We start from the raw sequence: 26,975 nt of genomic DNA, 5'->3' as shown, positions 1-26,975 counted from the left end.
ATAGCCAGTATTCCTGCGAGTATCTCTAAATCTCGCTGATTTTGTTCCACTGTTTTTATGACATTTGACTGTGCAAGTCATAGTACACTGCTGAACAAATTAGGGTATTAGAGTATTAGTCGTAAGACATTTAACAGGTTTCAATCTTATTCTGAGCAGCAGGAAGCTAAAGTTTGGTTTAGATAGTCACATACCAATAGATCAGGTAGCATCTGACTGGGGTACTGCAACACGGAGTGTTCCTCGTGGCTAATCTTTTCCTGGTATATATTTGTGAGTTGCCGTCAGCTGTAACAGATAATTTTAGCGTGATTCATCTTCATGGTTGGAACCGTAGATAACTCTGGTGCTGTTTTGCTTTCATATGAGACAAGTAAACTGTTACAGATTCGTATCAGGACCTGAATAATGTAGCAAATCAATGCCACAGTAAAACCCAGCCAATAATGCTTGAGGTGCCACCTAATGGGCATCTGTAACAGGAGTCATGCTGCAGAGGTGACAAGCACAAAATTCGAGCAGGTCTTTCTTCGTGGTTTCTTCTTGCTTTTGCGATGTCATGTCTTGAATACTGCATTAGTTCATGGATTAATATGTCATTTTGCAAGGTTCATCAATTGGAGAAGTCTCCAAAATATTCCTCAGTATGGTAATCACACATCTAGGTCCAACTCTCTGAGAATATGAATGATCAAATCTCATATTATTCAGTTGATGGAGTCCACCGGGTCACTGAAAACAGTAACCCGGTGCATCACTTATTAAAAAGTTATTGTTTATTCACAGTAGAACAGTTCAGAGTTAAGTCATGCCTTTTCAGGAAGTAGCTGTTCAATCTATGCTGTTTATTTGCTTCTTGCAACCTTACGGAATTTGATTCAGTGACATCACTGGGATTTGCTGTAAAGGGTTAAAATCCAAACCTCTCTACACTGTCTTCAGAAATGATGCACTAAATATTGTTAATGGTGATCTGCAGGAGAGGAACATTCAATTGGTGTTACTGAAGAGCCCACAATGGGTTTCATACTCTTACTTATTTCTCAATGTGCAACACTACGCTCTACTTACAGATCCCACAATCATCTATATTAAACAAACATCCTGGAATTTAACACTTATACTTCATAAAGAAAAGGGTACAATATGCACAAACTTTTACTTCCAATAAGTTGCTGAACCACCAGTCAGTGTCTGCCAGCCAACAATACTGAATGACAATGATGATTTTGATTTACTTTTGTATCTTGTGGAAGAGGCACATTTAATGATAAAGTCACATGATACATTCCATAACTAACAGCTCTGTCACGTATTCATGTTTTATGAACAAGAAGTTGTGGCAAAATGCTGGTCTCAATCACATAGTACACGTGGCCCATTCTGGTCATCATAATTAAACTTTTCTGCAAATTTTTTCACTTGGCTAAAATGCTGCAAGTTTATCCTAATGGAGGGTGTCATTACATATTATTAGTCACCCTCCCCTCCACACAGTCTTCTTGCACACACAAAGATGATGGTGATGACCGTCGTGGTGGTGATGGTATTGGGGTGCTCATCAGGGTTCTTGTTAAATATGGATGTGAGCATTTTATGACATGACCAAAGATGTCATTCCTTACAACAGTGTGGTAGTGTAACAAGGAAATAAATTAGTAGTTTGTTGTCAGTGTGTGATCTCGTCAATTTCTGAGAGGGCAAGACTTATAGAGAGCCAACACTACCTCACTCAATAGTGTCTCAGGTTAAAAATTATACTAGATGAAGGAGTCTAAAATTCATAAAGGTTACTTTTTCAATAACTAAAATCATTGACAATGTCAAATTACTAGTGTATTACAACAAAGAATAAAATTATGAGTGACTGTGCATGTGACACCATACATGTTCAAGCAAATGATTTATAACCTAACTAAAATTATGGCAGTTTCGACATATGACATTGCTTCTTGAAATGAAGGTAAGTTGGATACAGTTGCTAAAAATTTTCCCAGATACACATGGCTGGCTGAGCACTAATATTAAAAATGGAAAGTACTCAACCACTCAAATCAATAAAATCTGCTCCTAACACGTTGGGAATGAGTCCTCATTACTCTCAAAATTTTGAAACCAGTCCAACATAGATCCAGCCATCTCTTATTGTGGAGAGCACATCTCCAACTAAACCATTTAATGTCGCTGGATCAGCAAACAAATCACCACTCAGCTAAAATTTGGAACACAGTTATAGTGACATCACAGGAGTTACATTCTGGAGGTTCTTCATGACAGAGAAGGAATTCACATGTCAAAGCGCAATACCCTTTACAAAGCCAACCTAAAATAATCTCAATTCTTGTGTGTGACAAAATAAACTGTGGTGATTAAACACAGTAGCAGACCATGGCACACTTCCATCCACCTATTACAAACTATTATTTTTCCTACGTACCTATGTCTTTTTGCCTCATGACTGGCATAACTGACTGTAGGGGCACCTCATATGATGTCACTGAATTCACATCACAAGCTTACTTGGCGGCTGTGTCTGCACTCTCATTACCACAAATTTCGAGATGACAGGTGCCTAACGAAATGACACTTATTCACCCTTCTCCTGCACAAAAAACAGGGTAGCCTGCATGTTCTGGACAAGGATCTCTGCTGAATACATTTTCTGAATGTTTTGCAGAGGACTCGAAGTCAGAACAGACGAGGAAAGTCTTCATATGGGCACATTTCACCTGCTTGTGAGTAATCAGGTTCACAGTAACTGTATTGAGGATGCTGAATTTTGCTTATAGGAAAATTCTTACAATACTGTGTGTGAAAACAATGGAATAGTCAACAACGGCTTCTTGATTGGAGCCTTCTGTGTAGCCCACTGTGTCATTACAATACTCTTTTATAATACAAAGGAATGTATGCTAATAGACAAGAGTTGTACCTGTACCTCCCTATCCTATCCTATGTTTTTCCCCCTCCAGTAGTGTGTGGTTGTTTAGAATACAACAGTATTTCCTGAACCCAAACTGGAAGTGGCTTATGACTTCCACCCTCTCTAACAATGACAGTTATCATCCACTGTGAGAACAACGGTATGTTAACAGCTTGTGCAGGTAGCTTATTTCAAGGAGCTCTTAGGACTATCATCATGTATCCCTTCCATGGATCTGGGTATAGTTGTTCGACCACACACAGTTGAAATTATCACAGAGGGTTCTTTTCACTCTCTACATTAAATACATTAACAACAAAGTGGCCTTAAATTCCTGGGGTGTACCCTGCAAGATAATGACAAGCAAATTAAGGGTGCCTATAGTGCTGCCAACAATGAAAAAAGAAAATGGAGAAATGACCAAAGTCAGGAAAGAGCCTAGTGATCTGTTGATGCAAGTGTTAGTAACACAACACAGTAGACAATGAAGACAAAAAAAGCTTTGCACAAATATGGATGATAACCATAAAAAAGAAAATCTCCAGTGCCTGGCAGTATAATTTTAACCAGCATGTCAGCGATCTCACTTGTGATAATTACTTATGAAGAAACAGTCACAAACATGATTGTTTCTTCATAAGTAACATGACAGTGTGCTGGTTGAGGTGCTTCAGATGTTGGAAGGTAACATAACACTATTTTTGACAAGTGTAATCAATGACTGCTTGAGCTGCAAAGAATTCCAACGTCATGGAATAAGCTGAAGTTGTCATAAAAAAAGGGGGTGGGGAAGGGTGATGGGGAGGGGGAGGGAAGAGATCGAGATCCTACAGTTCCAAAGCAATACTGACCTATTTGCCTTATACACAATGTGGCAAAAATACAGGAGCGCCATTTATGTAAGAGGCTCATATGGAACTACAAGAGTTAAAGGGCCTGAACTATAAATCAATATGGATTCAGAAATGGACATTTGACCAAAGATGCCATAAGTCAGGACTCAAATGAATAACATGCCATGGAATTAGTGGTTGACATTGTAGGTGCGTATGGCAATCAATGGTGGCTGGTCTCATGCCCACATCTGCGTGAATCAGAATGTCCTACTGCCCTGTACAAAAGCATAAGGGGTATTGCAAAATCAGTACCCAAGGCTTGCATGCCCTACAGAAAGCATACAGAAGGCAATTACACAAGGTTGTTCTCAGGATTCAAACTGTGGACCCATATTATGGGACACAGTGCTAGAACTCTTACAAGAGAAAATGTCTGTCAAAGCAGAAGTCAGAGGTCATGTAGCATGTGCACGCAACATCTTGCCCATTGTGTATTATACGATACGACATATTGCTGTGCCTGTATAGTTCAGAAATACAATGCAATGTTCCTTCAGACATGCATGCATAAAATATGGAAGTTTGGGTCTAGCACTAAGAGTGCTCTGCTAGCTTAATGGTAAGGCGACCACTCCCAATAACCCGGAAATCTGGGTAGGAGTCCCAGTCTGGCACAGATTTTATTGTCGTCATTCCACCATATATCTGATGGCTGTCCATACTCGCAACTGTGAATACATTTCATGTAATTGTGTGAAGGGTAACAAGGACACAAATTGAAGAAAGAGGAACAAATGTGTTGCAAATTTTATATGACGTATCAGCCACCTAAACTAAAAGTGGTTACATAAAATACAGATCATATACTATTAAAGGAAAAATTATAACACACAAGAAATGCTAAAATAAAAATCAATAATGAATTAATTCTTAGAATAGTTACTGGTGTCGGAACCTAATGTGGGTCACAACACAATTTCTAAGATCAGAGATGAAGCATAATTTTTTGTCATCCATTTCTTGGTATGCAAGCGACTGTGTACAGAAGTGAAGCAGCAAAGGGGTCAGTAGGAGACTGCATAGAATGACACACGTTAGGTTAAGGAGGCAGATTTGGAGATGATGGGAGAAATGAGTCTCTGGGTTGGCTTATTGGTCTGCTTTTTATTGCTTCTTCATGTGTTAGAAAGGAACATGCAAAAGAGCACAGACACTGATTTTTAAGAACACAGATGAGGTTTATTATATTCTCCAATCAATTACCAAAACAAATGGCCACTCTGGCCTACAACTTAGTTAAGAAAGGGGCATACACAGTAACAGATCACGGACCTTGGAGGTGGCAGATTCTATTGTTCTAATTGAACCCTTTAGGTTCAAGTACTCACCAAACGTACATGACATACAGACACAGGTAAGCATAGACAAATGCACAATGGAAATCAATAACACTAACCCAGAGGTATGTACAGGCAAGCTTTGCAAGTCCTCCTTAGTGCAAAAAGTTAACCGAGTCTGACTGCTCACTTACATAGTACACTTGTTCATCCAAGGCTGCTGTTGCTTGCTGGAACTCTCAAATTCTCCTGATCTCTGCCTTGATTGGTGTTTGAGGTTTCTATATATGAGTAGGCTGCATTATTATAGATGATATACGAATGCACTGCTTTTTATCTCCAATTCACAATCTGCTGTTTCTGTGTGTATGACCTATTAAGGGACTGATGAAAGCAGCTTGCTCTATGCACCTCTACCTAAATTACAGGACTTACAACTAATATTCATACCTGGATGATTTTTCCTTTTTTCCTGGCAACCTTTCACAGTTTGTCCATTATACCAGTAGGTATCTAGGAATCATTCTTGATAAAGGGCAAAGTTTTCTAGCCCATGCAAAACATACCAGTAAAAAGTCAGCTGCAGCTATGCCAAAGAAATATAGCATAAAATAAAGTTTGTCTGCCTTTGCAATTATTAAGAATATACCATGAATACGTTTTTCACATATTGAGGACAACATTGGCAGAGGTTATATGAAGAGACAGAAGTATGCTGATAAGATGAACTGGAGAATATCAAATAATAATGACAAATGCTTTTTTTATTATTCTTGGGATCTGGCAATGCATTAAACCATACACCACAGAGGTGCAGTGTATTCGCAAAAAGAAAGAGCAAGTGCGCGAGGGGGGGGGAGAGGGGGGGGGAAGGAGAGAGGGGGGAGGAGAGGGGGGGAGAGGGAGAGGTGGATAAACCTAGCTTTGATATACTCATGTAGTATGAAAGTAAAGTGTTAAAATAAATACAACAGCTTAGCTTTTTTTTTGTAGTGGTCTATTTATGTATCTTTATAAAGGTCTAGTTACGTATCTTCATAATGTTTTTTTCACCACTGTGATGCCAACATTTGACCATTCTTCCTCCCATTCTTTGGCATCAGTTACCATCATATGGTGGTTGACTACTCCCTTGCTGAAAATAAGGATATTATGTATTTCATTTACTATAGGAGTGTCACCTATATTTTTTTTCCCCCTAACGGCTTAGATGCGTGTTGTGATAACTGTTCCAACCATTAGACTGCTGTTTTGAAGTAGTTTGATTTCTTTCAGAGACGCAGTAATTGCTTCTGAAACATCTGTTTATAAGACCCTTTCTCTTTCTTAACTACTATAAATGAATTTTTCATGAATTTCCACCATTAATGCCTTTATCGTACCACCATTAATGCCTTTATCATAATTTGTACAATGTGTTTCGTCAAAAACTCTTTTTTATTGGGTGGGCCTCGTAACTTTTCTCAGCTGGTAATCTGCCTTCATTAGCAGCATTGTCACTTTGTTGATGATCATTTTGTTGTGAAAGTATCTTACACACACGTCTCAAACACTGTATACCACACTGCAGTAATTAATTTTTAATTTCTTCATGTTTATGTACCACCAATGTTCATGGTCTAATAATCAGCTTCATCACAAGAAGTAATCAAAAGCATACAAAGCAGGTGAACAGTTAAAAAATGGTTCAAATGGTTCTAAGCACTATGGGACTTAACATCTGAGGTCATCAGTCCCCAGTCCCCTGGACTTAGAATTACTTAAACCTAAGGACATCATCACACACATCCATGCCCGAGGCAGGATTCGAACCTGTGACCGCAGTAGCCGCGTGGTTCCAGACTGAAGCGCATAGATCCGCTCGGCCATCGCGGTACTAGGCGTAACTGACTAATAGAGATGTGACTGACTAATAGTGACAGAGAGATGGCGGCAGTTTGACTGCATAACACAGTGGCTACATTTTGTAGTAATGAATGTGACCTAGTAACTGACTGATACATCTACTTATATTAAAATTAATTAGTTATCACAGTTTTAATATTAACACGAAAGTTAGCAAACTTCAAGGATACAAAATAATCATAGGAAAAACTGCAAACCTGTTTAACAATGAGCAAAATTATAGCTACTATTTTATGAAAACAATTTCTATTTATCGAAAATTCCCAAAGGCCACAAAAATGTTTTGAAAATGTGAAATTGTCCAAACTGAATAAGTAGCAATCTAACAAGTTATTCTAGCAAAGTAGAAACTTCTGAAATCTGAAAAATCAGACCTACAATATTATGGTACTGAATTTTGGAAATAATTATTATTTAAGATTCAGACTTCCTGAAACACAAAAATTTTGAATTTGAGTAACTTTTTAATCAGGAAGTTTTTGGAGAGAGTGAAATGTTTGTTGAGAAGAGGATGAGAGCTTTCAAACTAACTAGACCAATTCTAAATTGGGTTAGTTAATTTGAAAGCTCTCATTCTTTTTTTCTGCTTTCCTTGTAGGTATTGTAAATTGTTGGTATGGTGCCTCTTGAAACACCAAACACTCTAGCTCCTTTAGTTATGGAAGCATCCACCGTGAGAGCACCAACAAGCTGCCCACCTTCGAATTCACATAGTTCTGATATAGTGCACTTACGGCTACACAACACACTGTTTTGACCACCACTGACACACACAACATATTGAAGACTTTGCACAGGTGCCATTTGTGGTCAAATACAACAGTGAAACCTGCAGCCTTGGACAGCATCTGTATTTATGTTCAAGTGTGCATTTCTTGCAGTGACCACATTTTTGTCCAACCTCTACATATTTTCAAAGCAGTTTGTTCTATTTTTTGTTTAAAATAAAAAGTAATTTGCCAATTGAAAATTTCACATTCTCGTGTTTTGTACAAATTGTAAATCACAGACATTACTTATGAAAAAACATATTTCCAGTTGAACTAACTACAATACTATCATCAGTAACGGATAAACTATTCCACGAATAATCAAGTTCAATGAAATGACGCATGTATAATGAACTTATTCATTTTGTTATTTTATGTATGTGTATTATTAATACAATGTGAACAAATGAAGAAAAAAATATATTGACATAAAGAGTGGTATAAGAACACTATTACAGTCTTAGTGCTCCCTGACAACCATTCTTCTCATCAGAAATATGAATCTGATCTGTAAGAAACATTCTGTTCCCACAAGGAAACATTAAAAGAATGTTTGTGACAAGAGACAATTCCCAAAACTGAAGGAAGACTGTAATTTTTGTACTAAACAACAATGACAGAGGGGAGAACTGCAGCCTCATCTCAGTATTGAACAAGATTTTCATCAAAATGATCAATAGTAACATATACTAAAACACTGTATTTTGGGGAAAAAAAAAAGGAGGGGGGGGGGGACAAACTGCTTTGAAAATATGTACAGAGGTTGGACAAAAATGTGGATACTGCAAGAAATGCACACTTCAACATAAATACAGATGCTAGGCAAGTCTGCAGGTTTCACTGTTGTATTTGACGACAAATGGCACTTGTGCAAAGTCCTCAATATGTTGTGAGTGTCAGTGGTGGTCAAAACAGTGTTTTGCGTAGCTGTGAGTGCATTATATGACAACTATGTGAATTCGAAGGTGGGCAACTTGTTAGTGCTCTTATGGTGGATGCTTCCATAACCAAAGGAGCCAGAGTGTTTTGTGTTTCAAGAGGCTCTATACTAAAGATTTACATCACCTACAAGGAAAGCAGAAAAAAATCAACCACTAGGCCAAAACGTGGACCAAAGTGTGTGTTGAGTGATCATGACAGACTGTCACTGAAGAGGATTGTGATGAAAATTAAGATGATGACAGGTGCAAAAGTCACTGCAGAACTGAATGTCACACTCGCGAACCACATCAGCACTAAAACAACACTAAGGACTAGTTGGAATTCAAAAACCACTCTCCAATGATGCAAACCCCAATAACAGGAAAATGTGATGCTGAAATGATAAAACTTTGACTATGCAGCAATGGAAGAAAGTCATTTGGTCTCGTTTTGCACTGTTCCCAACTTCTGGCCAAGTTTGTGTCCTGAGAGTGAAACATTGTGGAGGTTCGGTCAAGGCTTCCATTCAGTCCCTTTTTGACCAGTCTGGAGCGGCAGTTGAAGATAGTAAAACGAAAGCTGAAGTTTTAAATTTCAGCTTCAAGAAATCGTTCACAAAGGAGAGCCATACAAACATACCATCATTTGACAATTGGACAGCCTCTCGTATGGACGATATAGTAAGAAGCATACCTGGTATAGAGAAACAATTGAAAGATTTGAAAGCACTGTAATCAAAGTTCAATTTTACAAACAGCATTCTACAGCATAGGCCCCTTACCTATCTTGTATTTATTGTGAATCTCTCACAACTGGAAAAAAAGTGTAGGTGACTCCAGTATATAAGAAAGGTGAATGAACATACCTGCAAAATTAAAGACAAATATCCCTAATTTCTGTTTGCTGCAGAATCCTTGAACAAACTCTCAGTTGAATATAATGAACGTTATTGAGAGCTTTAGTGCATGAATTAGTACAGTTTTAGAACGCATCGCTCATGCAAAACTCAGCTTGTCCTTTTCTCACATGATATACTGAGAACTATGGATGATGGGCAACAGGCAGATTCCATATTTCCAGATTTCCAAAAAGCATTTGGCTGTTAATGAAGGTACAAGCATATGGAATATGTTCACAGACATGTGAGTGGCTCAAAGACTTCTTAAGTAATAGAATCCAGTATGTTGCTGTGACGGCTAGTGTTCATCAGAGACAAAGGTATCATCAGAAGTGCCACAGGGTAGTGTGATAGAACTGCTGTTGTTATCAGTATACACAAATGATTTGGCTGACAGGGTGGGCAGCAATTTGCAGTTATTTGCTGTTGATGCCATAGTGTACAGCAAGGTGTCAAAGTTGAATGACTGTAGTAAGATACAAGATGACTTAGACAAAAGTTCCATTTGGTGTGATGAATGGCAACTAGCCCTAAATGTGGAAAAATGCCGGTTAAAGTTGATGAGTAGGAAGATCAAACCTGTAATGCTCGGATACAGTAATACTAGTGTCCTGCTTGGCACAGTCAAGTCATTTAAATATTTTGGTGTAATGTTGCAAAGCGATATGAGGTGGAACGAGTATGGTACGGAAGACGAATGGTCGACTTTGGTGTATTGAGATAATTTTATGAAAGATTGGTTCACTGTAAAGGAGAGCGCATTAAGGATGCTGGTGCGATCTATTCTTGAGTACTGCTCAAGTGTTCGGTATCCATATCAGGTCGGACAGAAGGAAGACATTAAAGCAATTCAGAGGCAAGCTGCTAGATTTGTTACCAGTACATACGAACAACAGGTAAGGGTTACGGAGATGGTTCAGGAACTCAAATCTGAATACCTGGAGGGAAGGTGACGTTCTTTTTAGAGAAGCACTGTTGAGAAACTTTAGAGAACTTTTATTTGAAGCTGACTGCCGAATGATTCTACTGCCGCCAACATACATTGCGCATAAGGATCATGAAGATAAAAGATGAGAAATTATGGTTCATACGGTGGCAGACAGATAGTTGTTTTTCCCTTGCTCTATTTGCGAGTGCAACAGGAAAGGCAATGACAAGTAGTGGTACAGGGTACCCTCCACCATGCATCGTACGGTGGCTTGCGGAATATCTATGTAGATGTAAAGGACTTGGGCAGCCATACTGTGGTATTCCATGGGTCCAATGATACTCTGCAAGGTTGCATTACTTACAAGGATTATGTTGGTTGGTTGGTTTGGGGAATTAAAGGGACCAGACTGCGACTGTCATCGGCCCCTTTTTTCAAAAAAAAAAAAAAATTTAAAACCACCCAAAGAGAATAAAAACGAACAGCAGGAAAGACGTCAGACGACACAGGACAAGAAATACTCCTACAGAGATCAGACAAAACAAATTAAAAACACACAGAGTGTGACGGTGGTATGCCGACCATAGAAACAAAAAAGGAAAAGCCAACCACCGAGAACACATTAAAAACTCAGCGTAAAATCGTAGGCCAATGGCCAGAATCAACACAAAAGAACAGAACAAACACTCAGAGTAAACGATAAAAACCCCCTGCCCGAATAAAACGTAAAACTAAGCCAGCCGTAACAGGGTCATCAGATAAAAGGGCAGGGAGCGTATCAGGCAGCGCAAATGTCTGCCTGACCACAGCTAAAAGGGGGCAGGCCAACAAAATGTGGGCCACTGTCAAAGCCGCCCCGCAGCGACATAGAGGAGGGTCCTCCCGGCGCAGTAAATAACCATGTGTCAGCTGGGAGTGGCCAATGCGGAGCCGACAAAAGACGACTGAGTCCCTGCGGTTGGCTCGCATGGATGACCGCCACACAGTCGTCGTCTCCTTAATGGTACGGAGTTTATTGGGCGTGATCCGATCGCGCCATTCAGCGTCCCAAAGCGCAAAAACTTTTCGGCGGAGGACTGCCCGCAAATCAGTCTCTGGGAGGCCAACATCCAGAGATGGTTTACTCGTGGCCTCTTTCGCCAGGCGGTCAACATGTTCATTGCCCGGGATACCGACATAACCGGGGGTCCACACAAAGACCACAGAGCGGCTGCAACGGGCAAGAGTATGCAGGGACTCTTGGATAGCTATCACCAGACGAGAATGAGGGAAACACTGATCGAGAGCTCGTAAACCGCTCAGGGAATCGCTACAGATAATGAAGGACTCACCTGAGCAGGAGCGGATATACTCTAGGGCACGAAAGATGGCGACCAGTTCAGCAGTGTAAACGCTGCAGCCATTCTGCAAGGAACGTTGTTCGGAATGGTCCCCTAGAGTGAGCGCATACCCGACACGACCAGCAACCATCGAACCGTCAGTGTAAACAATGCCAGAGCCCTGATACATGGCCAGGATGGAATAAAAGCGGCGGCGGAAGGCCACTGGAGGGACTGAGTCCTTCGAGCCCTGTGCCAAGTCTAGCCGAAGGCAAGGGCGAGGAACGCACCACGGGGGTGTACGCAGAGGTGCCTGGAAAGGAGGTGGAACAGGGACAAGCCCAAGCCCGGAGAGAAGCTCCTTGACGCGTACGGCGATCGGACAACCCGACCGGGGCCGACGCTCTGGCAGATGGACGACCGACTGTGGGAACAGCACACGGTAATTTGGATGCCCGGGCAAGCTAAAAACATGGGCAGCATAAGCAGCCAGTAATTGTTGACGTCGGAACCGCAGTGGAGGGACACCTGCCTCCACTAGTAAGCTGTCCACAGGGCTGGTGCGGAAAGCACCAGTGGCAAGGCGTATCCCGCTGTGGAGAATTGGGTCCAGCACCCGCAACGCAGACGGGGATGCTGAGCCATATGCCAGGCACCCATAATCCAGACGGGACTGGATTAACGCCTGGTAGAGCCGTAACAGGGTAGAGCGATCGGCGCCCCAGCGGGTGTGACTCAAACATCGCAGTGCATTGAGATGCCGCCAACACGCCTGTTTGAGCTGCCGAATATGAGGCAGCCAAGTCAACCGGGCATCGAAAACCACCCCCAAAAACCTGTGTGATTCCACCACCGAAAGAAGTTCGCCGTTAAGAGAAAGCTGCGGCTCCGGGTGGACAGTACGTCGCCGGCAGAAATGCATAACGCAGGTCTTGGCTGCCGAAAACTGAAACCCATGCGCTACAGCCCAAGACTGCGCCTTACGGATAGCGCCCTGTAGCTGACGTTCAACAGCTGCAATGCCAGTAGAGCTGGAGTAAAGGCAAAAGTCGTCAGCATACAGGGAAGCGGAGACAGAATTTCCCACAGCCGCAGCGAGCCCCTTAATGGCTATTAAAAACAGGCAGACACTTAAAACAGAACCCTGTGGCACACCGTTCTCCTGGACATGGGAGGAACTATACGAGGCCACGACTTGCACGCGGAAGGTACGATACGACAGAAAATTGCAGATAAAAATCGGCAGAGGACCCAGAAGACCCTATCCATGAAGCGTAGAAAGGATGTGATGATGCCATGTCGTATCGTACGCCTTCCGCATGTCGAAAAAGACAGCGACCAGGTGCTGACGGCGGGCAAAGGCAGTACGGATGGCCGACTCCAGGCGCACCAGATTGTCGGTGGCGGAGCGGCCTTTACGGAACCCACCCTGAGACAGAGCCAGAAGGCCCCGAGACTCCAGTACCCAATTCAAGCGCCGGCTCACCATCCGTTCAAGCAACTTGCAAAGAACGTTGGTGAGGCTAATGGGACGGTAACTGTCCACCTCCAGAGGGTTCTTTTCAGGTTTCAAAACGGGGATGACAATGCTTTCCCGCCATTGCGACGGAAACTCCCCCTCGACCCAAAGACGGTTGTAAAGATCGAGGAGGTGCCGCTGGCAGTCCACTGAAAGGTGTTTCAGCATCTGACAGTGGATGCCATCTGGCCCAGGAGCGGTATCAGGGCAAGCGGCTAGGGCACTGCGAAATTCCCACTCACTGAATGGAGCATTGCAAGATTCTGGGTGGTGGGTGCGAAACGAAAGGCTCCCACGTTCCATCCGCTCTTTAATGGAGCGGAAGGCCAGTGGGTAATTGGAAGCAGCGGAACTAAGAGCAAAGTGCTCTGCCAAGCTGTTGGCAATTTCGCCGGAATCTGTACAAACTGCTCCATTCAGTGAGAGCGCAGGGACACTGACAGGGGTCCGATAGCCATAGAGGCGTCAGATCTTTGCCCAGACCTGCGATGGAGAGACATGGAGGCCAATGGTGGACACATACCGCTCCCAGCACTCCTGCTTGTTTTCGCGGATAAGGCGGCGGGCCCGCGCACGCAGCCGTTTGAAGGTGATGAGGTGTTCAATGCAGGGATGTGGCTTGTGACGCTGTAGCGCCCGCCGACGATCTTTAATCGCTGCAGCGATCTCAGGCGACCACCAAGGCACAGTCCGCCGCCGAGGGGACCCAGAGGAATGGGGAATGGCAGACTCGGCGGCAGTAACGATGCCGGTGGTGACCGACTGAACCACCGCATCAATGTCATCATGAGAGAGAGGCTCAATAGCGGCAGTGGAGGAGAACAAGTCCCAGTCAGCCTTATTCATAGCCCATCTGCTAGGGCGCCCAGAAGAGTGATGCTGTGGTAGTGACAGAAAGATCAGAAAGTGGTCACTACCACACAGGTCGTCATGCACACTCCATTGGACAGACGGTAAGAGGCTAGGGCTAAAGATTGAAAGGTCAATGGTGGAGTATGTGCCATGCGCCTCACTGAAGTGTGTGAAGGCACCATCATTTAAAATCGAGAGATCGAGCTGCGACAATAAATGCTCAACGGTGGCGCCTCAACCTATTGCCACTGACCCACCCCACAGAGGGTTATGGGCGTTGAAGTCGCCCAATAGCAAGAAAGGTGGCGGCAATTGGGCTATCAGCGCAGCCAGGACATGCTGCGAGGCATCACCATCCGGTGGAAGGTAAAGACTGCAGACGGTAACAGCCTGTGGCGTCCACACCCGAACAGCGACAGCCTCTAAAGGTGTTTGGAGAGGGACAGACTCGCTGTGCAGAGTGTGAAGGACATAGAGGCAGACGCCACCAGACACCCTTTCATATGCTGCCCGGTTCTTATAATAACCCCGATAGCCACGGAGGGCGGGGGTTCGCATTGCTGGAAACCAAGTTTCCTGAAGAGCAATGCAGAAGAAAGGGTGAAGGCTGATAAGTTGGCGGAGCTCAGCTAGATGGTGGAAGAAACCGCTGCAGTTCCACTGGAGGATGGTATTGTCCATTGCGGAGAAAGGCGTGACGGGACTGGGAAGGCAGATTACGCCGCTGGGTCACCTGCCGCCTCCAATGGAGCACCCGTGCAAGTGCTATCCATTGCGTCTGAGGGATCGGTGAGATCGAGGTCCTCAGCAGACGCAAGGATCTCCACCTCATCCTCAGACGCAGAGCTTTTAGGTAGCGGTGGAGTAGGTGCCACCGCAGGTGTCTTGGACTTACGGGTCTTCAAAGTTGTTTTCTCTCGCTGTTCCTTTGGTTGCCGTTGTTGAGAGGGCTTATTGGAGTCAGTCTCTGGGACCGAAGAGGATCGCGAAGCCCGTCGACCAGCGACCTGTGGCTTCTTCAGCCACTGGTTGGTGTCTGCTGTGCCGCTGGTAGGAACCTCGGAAGGGAGTGACCCAAGGGATCCCTTCCGAGCGAGAGAAGCCGAAGAAGACTTACGCTTCTCCTGCTTAGAAGTGGGGACTGGTGTCCCCGATGGTTTAGTGGGTGCTGCTCCCGAGGTAGATGGTGTGGGAGCAACAGCGAGAGAAGGGGCCCCCATCGTCAAGGGGGCAGGTGAGGTCCTCTGACTCTGAGAGCTGACTATATATCTTGCAGCTGAAGGAGTTGGAGCAGGAGTGACAGTGGAGGCATAAGATGACATCATGCGCACGGGATGTAGCCGTTCAAATTTCCGTTTAGCCTCAGTGTAAGTCAGTCGGTCCAGGGTCTCATATTCCATGATTTTGCATTCTTTCTGTAAGATACTGCAGTCCGGCGAGCAAGGGGAATGAGGCTCTCCACAGTTGACACAGATGGGAGGCGGAGCACATGGAGTATAGGGATGAGATGGGCGTCCACCATCTCGACATGTGAGGCTAGAAGTACAGCGAGAGGACATGTGACCGAACTTCCAGCACTTAAAGCACCGCATCGGGGGAGGGATATAGGGTTTGACGTCACACCGGTAGACCATCACCTTGACCTTCTCTGGTAAGGTATCACCTTCGAAGGCCAAGATGAAGGCACCGGTAGCTACCTGATTGTCCCTCGGACCCCGATGAACACGCCGGATGAAATGTACACCTCGGCGCTCTAAATTGGCGCGCAGCTCGTCATCAGACTGCAAAAGGAGGTCCCTATGGAAAATAACACCCTGGACCATATTTAAACTCTTATGTGGGGTGATGGCAACGTGAACATCCCCCAACTTGTCACAAGCAAGTAACCTGCGTGACTGGGCAGAGGATGCAGTTTTTATCAAAACTGACCCAGAGCGCATTTTGGACAAGCCCTCCACCTCCCCAAACTTGTCCTCTAAATGCTCTACAAAGAACTGAGGCTTCACGGATAGAAACGAGTCACCATCAGCTCTGGTACAGACGAGATAGCTGGGCGAATACACGTCACTGTCATTCATTGCCTTTCGTTCCTCCCATGGTGTGGCCAGGGATGGGAACGATTTGGGGTCATAAACGTTAGCTTTAAAATGAGCCCTCGAACGCTTAGAGACTGCTGGTGGCTGGCCGCCAGCAAGAGATGATGTACCACGCTTCATTGCGGGTCATCCACCCTGATGCCACCTACTCCGACCAAGGGCCCTCCCCACGGGCGCCACCCAGCCGCAGCAATAGCCACCTGGCAGGATGGCCATTGCCGGGAGTCCTGATGCCCCAGGGAGATGGGCATCTACTCCTTGGCATACATGGGGAGTTAACGGCGCAGGCATCAGTAGAGCGATCCCTGTGTTGTCAGGGGGCTACAACCAACAGGGTACATGGCGGCCCCACCACAACGGACTGGCTACCGTGCTGGATCTTAGGTGCAAAAATGTCCAAGGTCGTCATCGCAGTTAAAAGCAACACTGCAGAGTGCAGCGTGGTAATCACACCCCGGGACGTATCCTCGCCCAAGAGATGGAAAACGAGCGGGACATCATTGCAACGACGAAAAAGCCGGCTAAAGGTCTCAATGCACGACGGATACAGTGCACCATGTAAGGCGCCCTTCCCCAATTGGCTCGCTCTTCGGAATAATTTAGAAAGATGGAGGTCAAACCCGAGAGGGGACCATCACATAAGGCCGAAACATTTGAGACTCCTTTTAGTCGCCTCTTACGACAGGCAGGGATACCGTGGGCCTATTCTAACCCCCGAACCCGCAGGGGGGCAAGGATTATGTGATTAGTCTGGCTGATCAGATCCATCCCATGGTACAATGTTTGTTGCTCAGTGATGGTGCTGTGTTCCAAGACAACGAAGCCCCTGCTACATCATTCAGGACTGGTTTTGTGAGCATAAGAACCAATTGTCACATCTCCCCGTGCCACCACTGTCACCAGATCTCAATATTGATGAGCCTTTGTGCTCTAATTTGGAGAGAAGGGCGCGTGACTGCTATCCACATCTGCCCATCGTTACCTGAACTTGCCACTATTTTGCTGGAATAATAGTATAAGATTCCCTTGAAAATCATAGAGGACCTGTATTTATACAATCAGAGACAACTGGAAGCTGACTGTTTTAAATGCCACAGGTTTCTCACATCGTATTAGGCATGGTATTGTATGGTTTTCTTGGTGTTTCCTTATTTTTGTCCAACCCCTGAATAACAGAATGGACAATTGCAAATTGTGAAAAAAATTGTAGAACAGAGCAATAAGTATGAATTACCACCATGCCTGTGATTCATAAATTTTGGGATGCATTTTAACTCAGTTTCAATAAAATCAGTACTAATGGCCCCTCATAAACAAGGCACTGATTCAACCTGTTACATACTGGTCAATGTTTACAAAAATACAATAGCTTTCATTGGAGTTCATCAGGATATTGAGAAATTGAAACTGAAATGGAATTCCATATTACCTAAGTTGTTCTCAGCTATGTGAAATGTGCCTTTTCCCTTTCATGACCAGTGGGACCTACAGTTTCCACTTGTTTTCACAACAAGATCAGTGGTAATCAGTCTTCTCACTTTTAACTTGTGCTGCCATCTCTTGTTATAGTGTGCTAACTGGTGTCCAGAAGCTATTATACATCTACATCCTTTGTCAATCAAAGGTGTTGTCTGAGTGAATAAGAGCCATTAATTTGACTGCAACAGCTTTCTTCGTATTCTGCACTTTTCTTTTGTGTGTGAAGTGATTTGTGTTATATTCTTCCTACTTTTGTATTTATCATGGAGACAGTATGTGTCTCCGTTTGAAAACTTATCACTGGAAATCACACAAATATTTTAATTTAGTCAAACTATTTATCTCACTGAACTGTGTATGGCGTGCGAACTGCATGGCTGTGAAATCAGCATTGTGTTTGTAGTACATTTCTCACTGTTCAGAATGCCTGGACTTACGCCAGAAGGCATTCTGAGAATTTTGAACTCCTTACCAGAAGATGTAGATTCAGATTTCGATGGCAACTCCTTTTCCTGATGGAGACATCGATTCATCGAATACTTCACAGCTTTCAAACGAAATTAGTGATAACAATATTGTACCAAATGATGCCGGTTTCGATTTGACAATAGAAGCTTGTGAAATTGGAACCACGTCTCCTTGTCACACTAGTGTATCTAACTCAACCCTATCGGGAGCTGCTTTAACATTCTGTCCCAGTGAAGTGATGTTTCTTATTTTGAAAATCTTCCAGTGAAATTAGAAGAAAGGCCCAGAACATCAGGCTGATTTCTCAAAGTCTGATAATGAAGTAATATACTTCCAGTCTTTATTTACAGAAGATACAGGGTGTTTCAAAAATGACCGGTATATTTGAAACGGCAATACAAACTAAACGAGCAGCGATAGAAATACACCATTTGTTGCAATATGCTTGGGACCACAGTACATTTTCAGGCAGACAAACTTTCGAAATTACAGTAGTTACAATTGTCAACAACAGATGGCGCTGCGGTCTGGGAAACTCTATAGTACAATATTTTCCACATATCCACCATGCGTAGCAATAATATGGCGTAGTCTCTGAATGAAATTACCCGAAACCTTTGACAACGTGTCTGGCGGAATGGCTTCACATGCAGATGAGATGTACTGCTTCAGCTGTTCAATTGTTTCTGGATTCTGGCGGTACACCTGGTCTTTCAAGTGTCCCCACAGAAAGAAGTCACAGGGGTTCATGTCTGGCGAATAGGGAGGCCAATCCACGCCGCCTCCTGTATGTTTCGGATAGCCCAAAGCAATCACACGATCATCGAAATATTCATTCAGGAAATTAAAGACGTCGGCCGTGCGATGTGGCCGGGCACCATCTTGCATAAACCACGACGTGTTCGCAGTGTCGTCTAAGGCAGTTTGTACCGCCACAAATTCACGAAGAATGTCCAGATAGCGTGATGCAGTAATCGTTTCGGATCTGAAAAATGGGCCAATGATTCCTTTGGAAGAAATGGCGGCCCAGACCAGTACTTTTTGAGGATGCAGGGACGATGGGACTGCAACATGGGGCTTTTCGGTTCCCCATATGCGCCAGTTCTGTTTATTGACGAAGCCGTCCAGGTAAAAATAAGCTTAGTCAGTAAACCAAATGCTGTCCACATGCATATCGCCGTCATCAATCCTGTGCACTATATCGTTAGCGAATGTCTCTCGTGCAGCAATGGTAGCGGCGCTGAGGGGTTTCCGTGTTTGAATTTTGTATGGATAGAGGTGTAAACTCTGGCGCATGAGACGATACGTGGACGTTGGCGTCATTTGGACCGCAGCTGCAACACGGCGAACGGAAACCCGAGGCCGCTGTTGGATCACCTGCTGCACTAGCTGCGCGTTGCCCTCTGTGGTTGCCGTACGCGGTCGCCCTACCTTTCCAGCACGTTCATCCGTCACGTTCCCAGTCCGTTGAAATTTTTCAAACAGATCCTTTATTGTATCGCTTTTCGGTCCTTTGGTTACATTAAACCTCCGTTGAAAACTTCGTCTTGTTGCAACAACACTGTGTTCTAGGCGGTGGAATTCCAACACCAGAAAAATCCTCTGTTCTAAGGAATAAACCATGTTGTCCACAGCACACTTGCACGTTGTGAACAGCACACGCTTACAGGAGAAAGACGACGTACACAATGGCGCACCCACAGACTGCGTTGTCTTCTATATCTTTCACATCACTTGCAGCGCCATCTGTTGTTGAAAATTGTAACTACTGTAATTTCGAAAGTTTGTCCGCCTGAAAATGTACTGTTGTCCCAAGCATATTGCAACAAACGGTGTATTTCTATCGCTGCTCGTTTAGTTTTTATTGCCGTTTCAAATATACCGGTCATTTTTGAAACACCCTGTATGTTGCTATACATTTGCAATCATACAAACTCGTGTGCATAACATAAAAGATAATGTAGGGAAGTCAGGGAAGTAAATAAGTAAAGTAACTTCCAACTGCCAGGACATAACCATTCCTGAGCTGAAAGCTTTAATGCAAATGCTTCTTTTTATGGTATACATCAGCTTCCACAACTTGGAAATTATTGGAGCAGCAATCGTAGGCATCTCATCAGTGGTGTCAAAGCATCAGTACAATAAAGTGGTTGAGAATCTGCATTGCATTGACAACATCATGTGTGTCAAAGAGGGACAACTGAGATATGACAAGCTGTACGAAATCCAATCTGTCATCACTCCATAACAAAGAACCTGTGTGAAGTGCACAATCCGCCACCAGTTTTGGCAGCTGATGAACATATATTGGCCTTCAAAGGATACTCTGCACTAAAACAATATATGCTAATAAAACCAGTCAAGTGTGGTTATAAAGTGTGGTGCTCAGAGGATGCAAAGACTGGGTTAATTATAAACTTTGACATCTACACTTGATAAAAAGACAAAGATAGGTCTGAATTTTTGTAGGGTGAATACGTTGTGCTTACACTAATAAATGAAATGGTTGGAAGCAAAAGGGTGGTGGCCTTTGACAAATATTTTACAACATATCAGATAACGGAAGTCTCACTGATTTTATGGCATCAGACCAATTCACTCAAACTGGAAGGATACACCAGACATTCTGTGGGGGTGGGGAATCAAAACTTAGCACAGGATAATTTGAATTAGCTGTCAGGTGATGCGTTGCAGCAGTCAAGTAGCAGGATGGTAAAACCTGTGTTTATACACTATCAAATTATCACAATCTCAAAAACACAACCATTCTGACAATGAATAAAGATGGTAACATAAGTGAAGTATTCTGCCCTACGGCTGTGACAGAATACAATAAAATAATGGGAGTGGTTGATACGAGGGTGTGCTGAAAAGTAATGCCTCAGCATTTTTTATGTGAAACCTCTTACAGCTTTTTAAATAAAACAAATTTTATCATCATTCTACACCTTTATTCCTCATGTCTAGATACTTATTTATCAAAATAAGCATCCTGATGACGAATACATTTATCCCAAGAGACCAATTTGTTGATAGACACAACCTGACCTCTGCTTGCATCACTTCATCACTATCAAAGTGAAATCCTGGAAGGTGCTCTCTAAGTTTTGCGAATGGATGAAAATCGGTTGGGGTCAAGTGAACCTGAGATGTTGGACTGTTGCAGAGGTTGCAGTGCTCATATGTGGTCTGGCGTTGCCACGCTGAAGGATAGGGTGCTCCATACTTGGATCGTTAGAAACTTGATTACAGCACACTGTTTCTCACACACTAAGATAGTTACGTTACACACCGCCATGTAACACACTACAATTTGGAGCCCTCTAAATGCAGATGGTTGCATCTTGTGTCAGCGAAGAATGAAAGTTGATCAAATAATATGATGTGTCGGCAGCTGGGCCAACACCTTGTAGATAGAGGTGGCTTAAAGGGCACGCGAGACTAACGCAGACGGGCGTGAAGTACTGGAACAGGATACGTAATTAATGCTATGAAGAAAAGAACGGAGCTTATCATATACTTATCTTTAATGTCTTCTTGTACATCTCTATGGTGAACACAAGTGAGACTCTAATTACAATCACTGTAAGGCTAATGGCGCCTTGCTAGTTCGTGGCCATTAACTTAGCTGAAGGCTATTCTGTCTCTCGGCTAATGAGAGAGAAAGGCTTCGTACGTCTAGTCGCTAGCTCTGTCGTCCGTACAACTGGGCTGAGTTCGAGTCAGTCTCTCGAGACCTGCCTTGTGGTGGCGCTAGGTTTGCTATCACACAGTGGCGACACGCGGGTCCGACATGTACTACAGGACCGCGGCCGATTTAAGCTACCACCTAGGACGTGTGGTGTCTGGCTGTGACACCACATAATATGCATGGTATGTAAAATCTCAACCAATAATCAGGGCAGAATAAAAACTTTGAAGGCATTAATTTTCAGCATGCATTCAGATTTTATCAGCTACAACAACGCAAGAAGAGTACAATGCAGGCCATCATTCACTGAAATGGTGGCACAGGCTGTCTCTCCTGCTAGTCAATTTGCCATGTGTTCAATACCTGCATTATACGGAAGCTTCAAAAGACAGAAGCAGGCAAGCCAGCTCATCCTTGGCTTCTCATGTCTTAAACAAAGAGGAAGACCTGTACATCTCCAGACACTGGAAAGGGGCGTTTTTGAGTTACAGATCAAGTTCGTCCATAGAAAGTTGGGTCTCATATGCCCAAGGGTGCAACAAACATTGTATAGCACGATGTTCCACAGTACATCACCTTAGTGAACTCAAAGGACAGCAGCAATTAACTAAAAATAAACAACATTTTTAATTCCCGGGTTGAGTTACTAAAGAGTTCAGTGGGAACAACAGTTCCCACTAATTTTTCTGTACCTATAGGCTAATCTCTGAGTTTCAAGATTCAAATTGTGATTTTACAAGTGGTTTCTTGGACGAATGAAGTGCTCATAAAAAGTCCAAAACTTCTGGAAATAATATGGTCATGAAAGGGTAAAACACAGCAGTTAGGTGAGAAACATTTTGTACGGACTGCATTTGTACAAGATTTGTAGGAAAAAAAGGAAGGTTATGGTTAGATGTCCATCAATGGCAAGGTCAATAACAGAAAAAGAACAAGCTCAGATTGAGGAAGGACAAGAAAGGCACTCTGACATGTCCTTTACAAAACAATCAACCTGGCATTCGCCTTAAGCACTTTAGGGAGACCATGGAAAATATAAATGAATACATGAATTTCTTGGGAGGCTGAGAGAGACCGAATATCAAGGTCATCAGTCCCTTTCATCCTTTAGTTATTGCCTAAAGGTTTCCTGGAGGAGAAATGGATGGACTGCCAATTCGGTCTTTGAGGAGTCATCTGAGGCAAGAGATCAGATAAAAAGCAGAGGGAAGGAAACAAAATTTCGAAAGATAAGAAACTGCAATGAGGTAGGAGAGGTGTGTCAATCTGAAGCAGCCAGAGATCCTTGGGTCTAGTCTGTGATGAGAGGTCGACTTCTGCAACCAACCGGCAATCCCCTTGTCACTATAGAATACAGGCTTAATGCACAAGTCACAGAAGTTTACAAATGTTAAATAATATTCAAGGTAAAATAAAAGGTGAAATTTAGTGAAACAGAATGGGATGGAGTGGGATGGAGGGTGTGAGTGAACAAGCCACAAGCAGCTAGAGGTCACCCACGTTCATTCTCACAGCGAATCATCAACTTCCGGCAACTTCCAGATCAGTCCTACAGTCCTCCCACCACTTACTGCAGAATACTGGTTGAGTGTTCAAATGAGAGACTGGTAAAAAATGAGACGAGATCAGTGACAAATTTTAAATAAGAGTATATAAAACACTCCCCCAAATAAAACTTAACACCACATCTGAAATTTGAACATCACTAGGGAACAGATTTTTATGTGCTAAAAATTTAAAATACGTTATTTTTTATGTAGGAAAAATAAAAAAATATGCATAAAAGTACAAAAATATTTTGTTTCAATATCACAAAACTGCAAGTACTTTTGTTAGCAAAAACACTCACCAATTATGCTGACGCAGTAGTGGAATGAAACAACTCGCTGTTGGAATGAACCACGAAAACTTTCTCCATGTTTTCCATCACAAATCGATGTCTTGAATCAATGCACAATACCGGAAGAAACTTTCAACATCACATGATGATAGTCTTGCATGTTTCAACAAAGTAATGCCACTGGCAGACACATTTTCAATTTACCATCATGTACTTCCCCTTCCAAAACCTTGGCAATTTTACACTTAGTCTGAAACCACGATTTTTTTTTTCAAAAATATTGTTTAATAGCTTCCACTTTTGGACCTTTGAGTGAATTAATTTTTTCTCAGTGTTACGCATTTCATAAACTGTCCCAGTTAAGAAGCTTGTTGATGTTTCTAATTTTTTAATAAAGTGAAACAAAAATCTCAAGTTTGCAGAAATGTAATACAATTTATTTTTTAGTGTACTCTCATTAAATAAGTTCTGAAGAATTTCAATGAAGAAGTATCATTGTTATTCAGTTCATTAATCACCCATTTAAAACTTTCAAAACCGTTTCTCTAATACGCTGCAGCTTCCAACAGTGTCCTGCAATGAGTAAGTATGGGTCTAGGTGGCTGTGCAAGATCTGGATTTTTGGTTCTTAACAAATAAATTATTGTTGGCTCTTTCTCAAACATCTTTTTGCCGTCTGAGATAAATGTGTCCACTTTGGGATACAATGTATGTATCTACCCACTTCCTCTGTGTAAACCATGTATTATACTGCAGCTACAGTCTTGTGATTCATCAAGGTTTACCCAATCTCTCTCTCTCTCTCTCTCTCTCTCTCTCTCTCTCTCTCTCTCTCTCTCCCTCCCCCCCCCCCCCCCCCAATTCTGCTCTGATGTTTCTCAGCATTTCTTCGTAACAGGCAGGCAGTCATATACAATTTTCTTAATGCTGATTCTTCTGGTGTTTCAAAATTTGTCTATTTTGTAAGAAAATTTCTGAGTGTAGGACTTCTCAGTTTATATAAAGGAATATCACACGAAAGGTAAGTGTTGCACAAATCTGCAAAACATTCAGAACTTCCTGAAACCAGGATATTAAGAGGAACCTGCATCACCTAAAGGAAATTATCTACAAGCTGTACATGAAGCAGCCATTCTACGTTTACTATCTGCTAAAGGCTGCAAGACTTTAGATCATTTACTGATTTCTCATATTTTTGACAGAACAGAATCCTTCCATCACTTGTAAAGATGCCACTAAATTCAGCAACATACTGCTGCAAACAAGAGTGAACACTTTATTTTCAGCACTATATCACCAATTACTTAAGATAGCATAGTGTGTAAACACTTTGCCATAAACAGGACAAGGGCAATGACTGAAGACTGTTGTGTACATTGTGTCAGCCATCCAAATCATAAGGGATTCCTCTTACAGATAACGAGGCGGCACGTGTAGCGGAATCACTAACTATGTTATACATTTACGTGTCAAGTTCATTCAAACTGTGTTCTCGTAAAACAACAATAAGAGATTTTCTGTTAAATTTAAAACTTATAACAAAGAAAAGTAACAAATTATGTGCTTTAGCAAAATTATTTAAAATATTTATTTACATAAAATATTACAAAAATATGTACTTTATGTGAAATAGAATTAGGTCTACAAGTGCACTGCTTCGGAAATTTCTATCTCAGTTTCAGTTTTTATCCAGGAAAATAAATAAATAAATGTATAAATGAATAAAATTGTTTACATAAAAACCCGTTCCCTAGTCATCACATAACAGCAGAGATAAAGCTTCAGCGTCTGCCGCAGGCAGAAGGAAGTACCTTTTACTGGCTTATTTACCAGACTATTTCTCAGCTCACGTGTCATTCAGTGGCCAAAAATTTATAAAAATATAAACAAAAATCTGTGCTATCCCCATCTGCATGATACAATCAGTTCTTTTCAGCTTTTCCTTGAGTGAAAGCAGAATTTAAAGATTCCAAATTTTGGATCCACGCAACGTATTCTGCAACAAAATTAAAATTTCGAGCAGAATTCTCATGATATTCTAACAACACTAAGAGGGATGAAACTGTTACCAAATTCAATAAGGCAATTGTCATGATGAATACTTTGCGATATAAAATTTTAGGAACTTGTATAATAATTTGTTACACTAGTTTGAAAACTTCAGTATTGACAGCAAGTATATTGTAAAATTTGAAACACCAATAATGTGTAACTATTATTAAAATGAAGTTGATGTACCACATTATCAGATGCCTTAATCATCACAATACATAAGATTCATCAAGTAACATTCCAAATCAGTTGAAACTAATCACAAGCATCCAAAGGTGCATCTCACTGAATTCCATCAACTTCTGTAAGTCAGTAATCATATAAACATTATCAATTTAGAATGAAGCTGCAAATGAAGAATTGTATTAGAAAAGAATTGCTCTATAATGAATAGAATTATCAGACAGGATTTATAACATTACACAAAAAGCTAAAATTATAATTTCATCTCTTTCAGTATAAGTACAAGGCTTTTCATATATTACCCAATTTTTAAACTGAGTGGCAAAATATTGTTTTTCAGTTTACAGTACTGTATTTATTACTTTTAATATCGACCGTCATTCTGATTACTTGATTAATCATTGTTTGTGTCTTTCAGAATCTCAGTTGCCATGGAGCAGTGCACAAAGGAGGTGTGTGTTATCGCTGTGAAAACACATTACAAAACTGGCGAGTGCTATGCACACTGCAAACTTCATGGGATATTCTGATGTAATAATGCTCCTACAACTTCAACAGTACTGTGGTTGATAAAGAAATTTGAGGGTTCAGTAGGATGGGGTTACATGTCACACATCCCGTGAGCAATAATCCTACTCCATGAAGAATTCCCTCGGTCTGTGATCTCACTTTGAGGTGACATGCAATGGCCTCATAGGTCTTGTGACCCTACTCCATGTGACTTGTTTTTATGGGATTATGTGAAGTCCAAGGTCTATGAGAACAAATGACAAACAGTTCTCCAACTTAAAGAAGACACTGAATGTGTTAACAACATCAATAGAGATGTCTGTGAAAGGGTCATCACGAACTTCATAGATCGAGTAGCTGCCTGCAAAGACAGTGGACGGGACATATATCTAATATAATTTTCCACACTTAAACAGGAGAGTTTGTTGAGGGGGGAAAAAAAAATATT

General features: G+C 42.4%; 1 protein-coding gene across 1 annotated transcript in view; it reads right to left on the bottom strand.

Moving 5' to 3' along the window:
- The window catches only part of LOC126248943 (leucine-rich repeat protein 1-like), a 123,636-nt gene that overhangs the window by 34,232 nt on the left and 62,429 nt on the right, over window positions 1-26,975 (bottom strand). The gene's annotated exons all lie outside the window — the stretch shown is intronic.

Source organism: Schistocerca nitens, chromosome 3 (genome assembly GCF_023898315.1).
Source record: "Schistocerca nitens isolate TAMUIC-IGC-003100 chromosome 3, iqSchNite1.1, whole genome shotgun sequence".
Classification (NCBI taxonomy): domain Eukaryota; kingdom Metazoa; phylum Arthropoda; class Insecta; order Orthoptera; family Acrididae; genus Schistocerca; species Schistocerca nitens.
The sequence above is the reverse complement of the archived record's forward strand: the minus strand, read 5'-3'. Positions and strand labels throughout refer to the sequence as shown.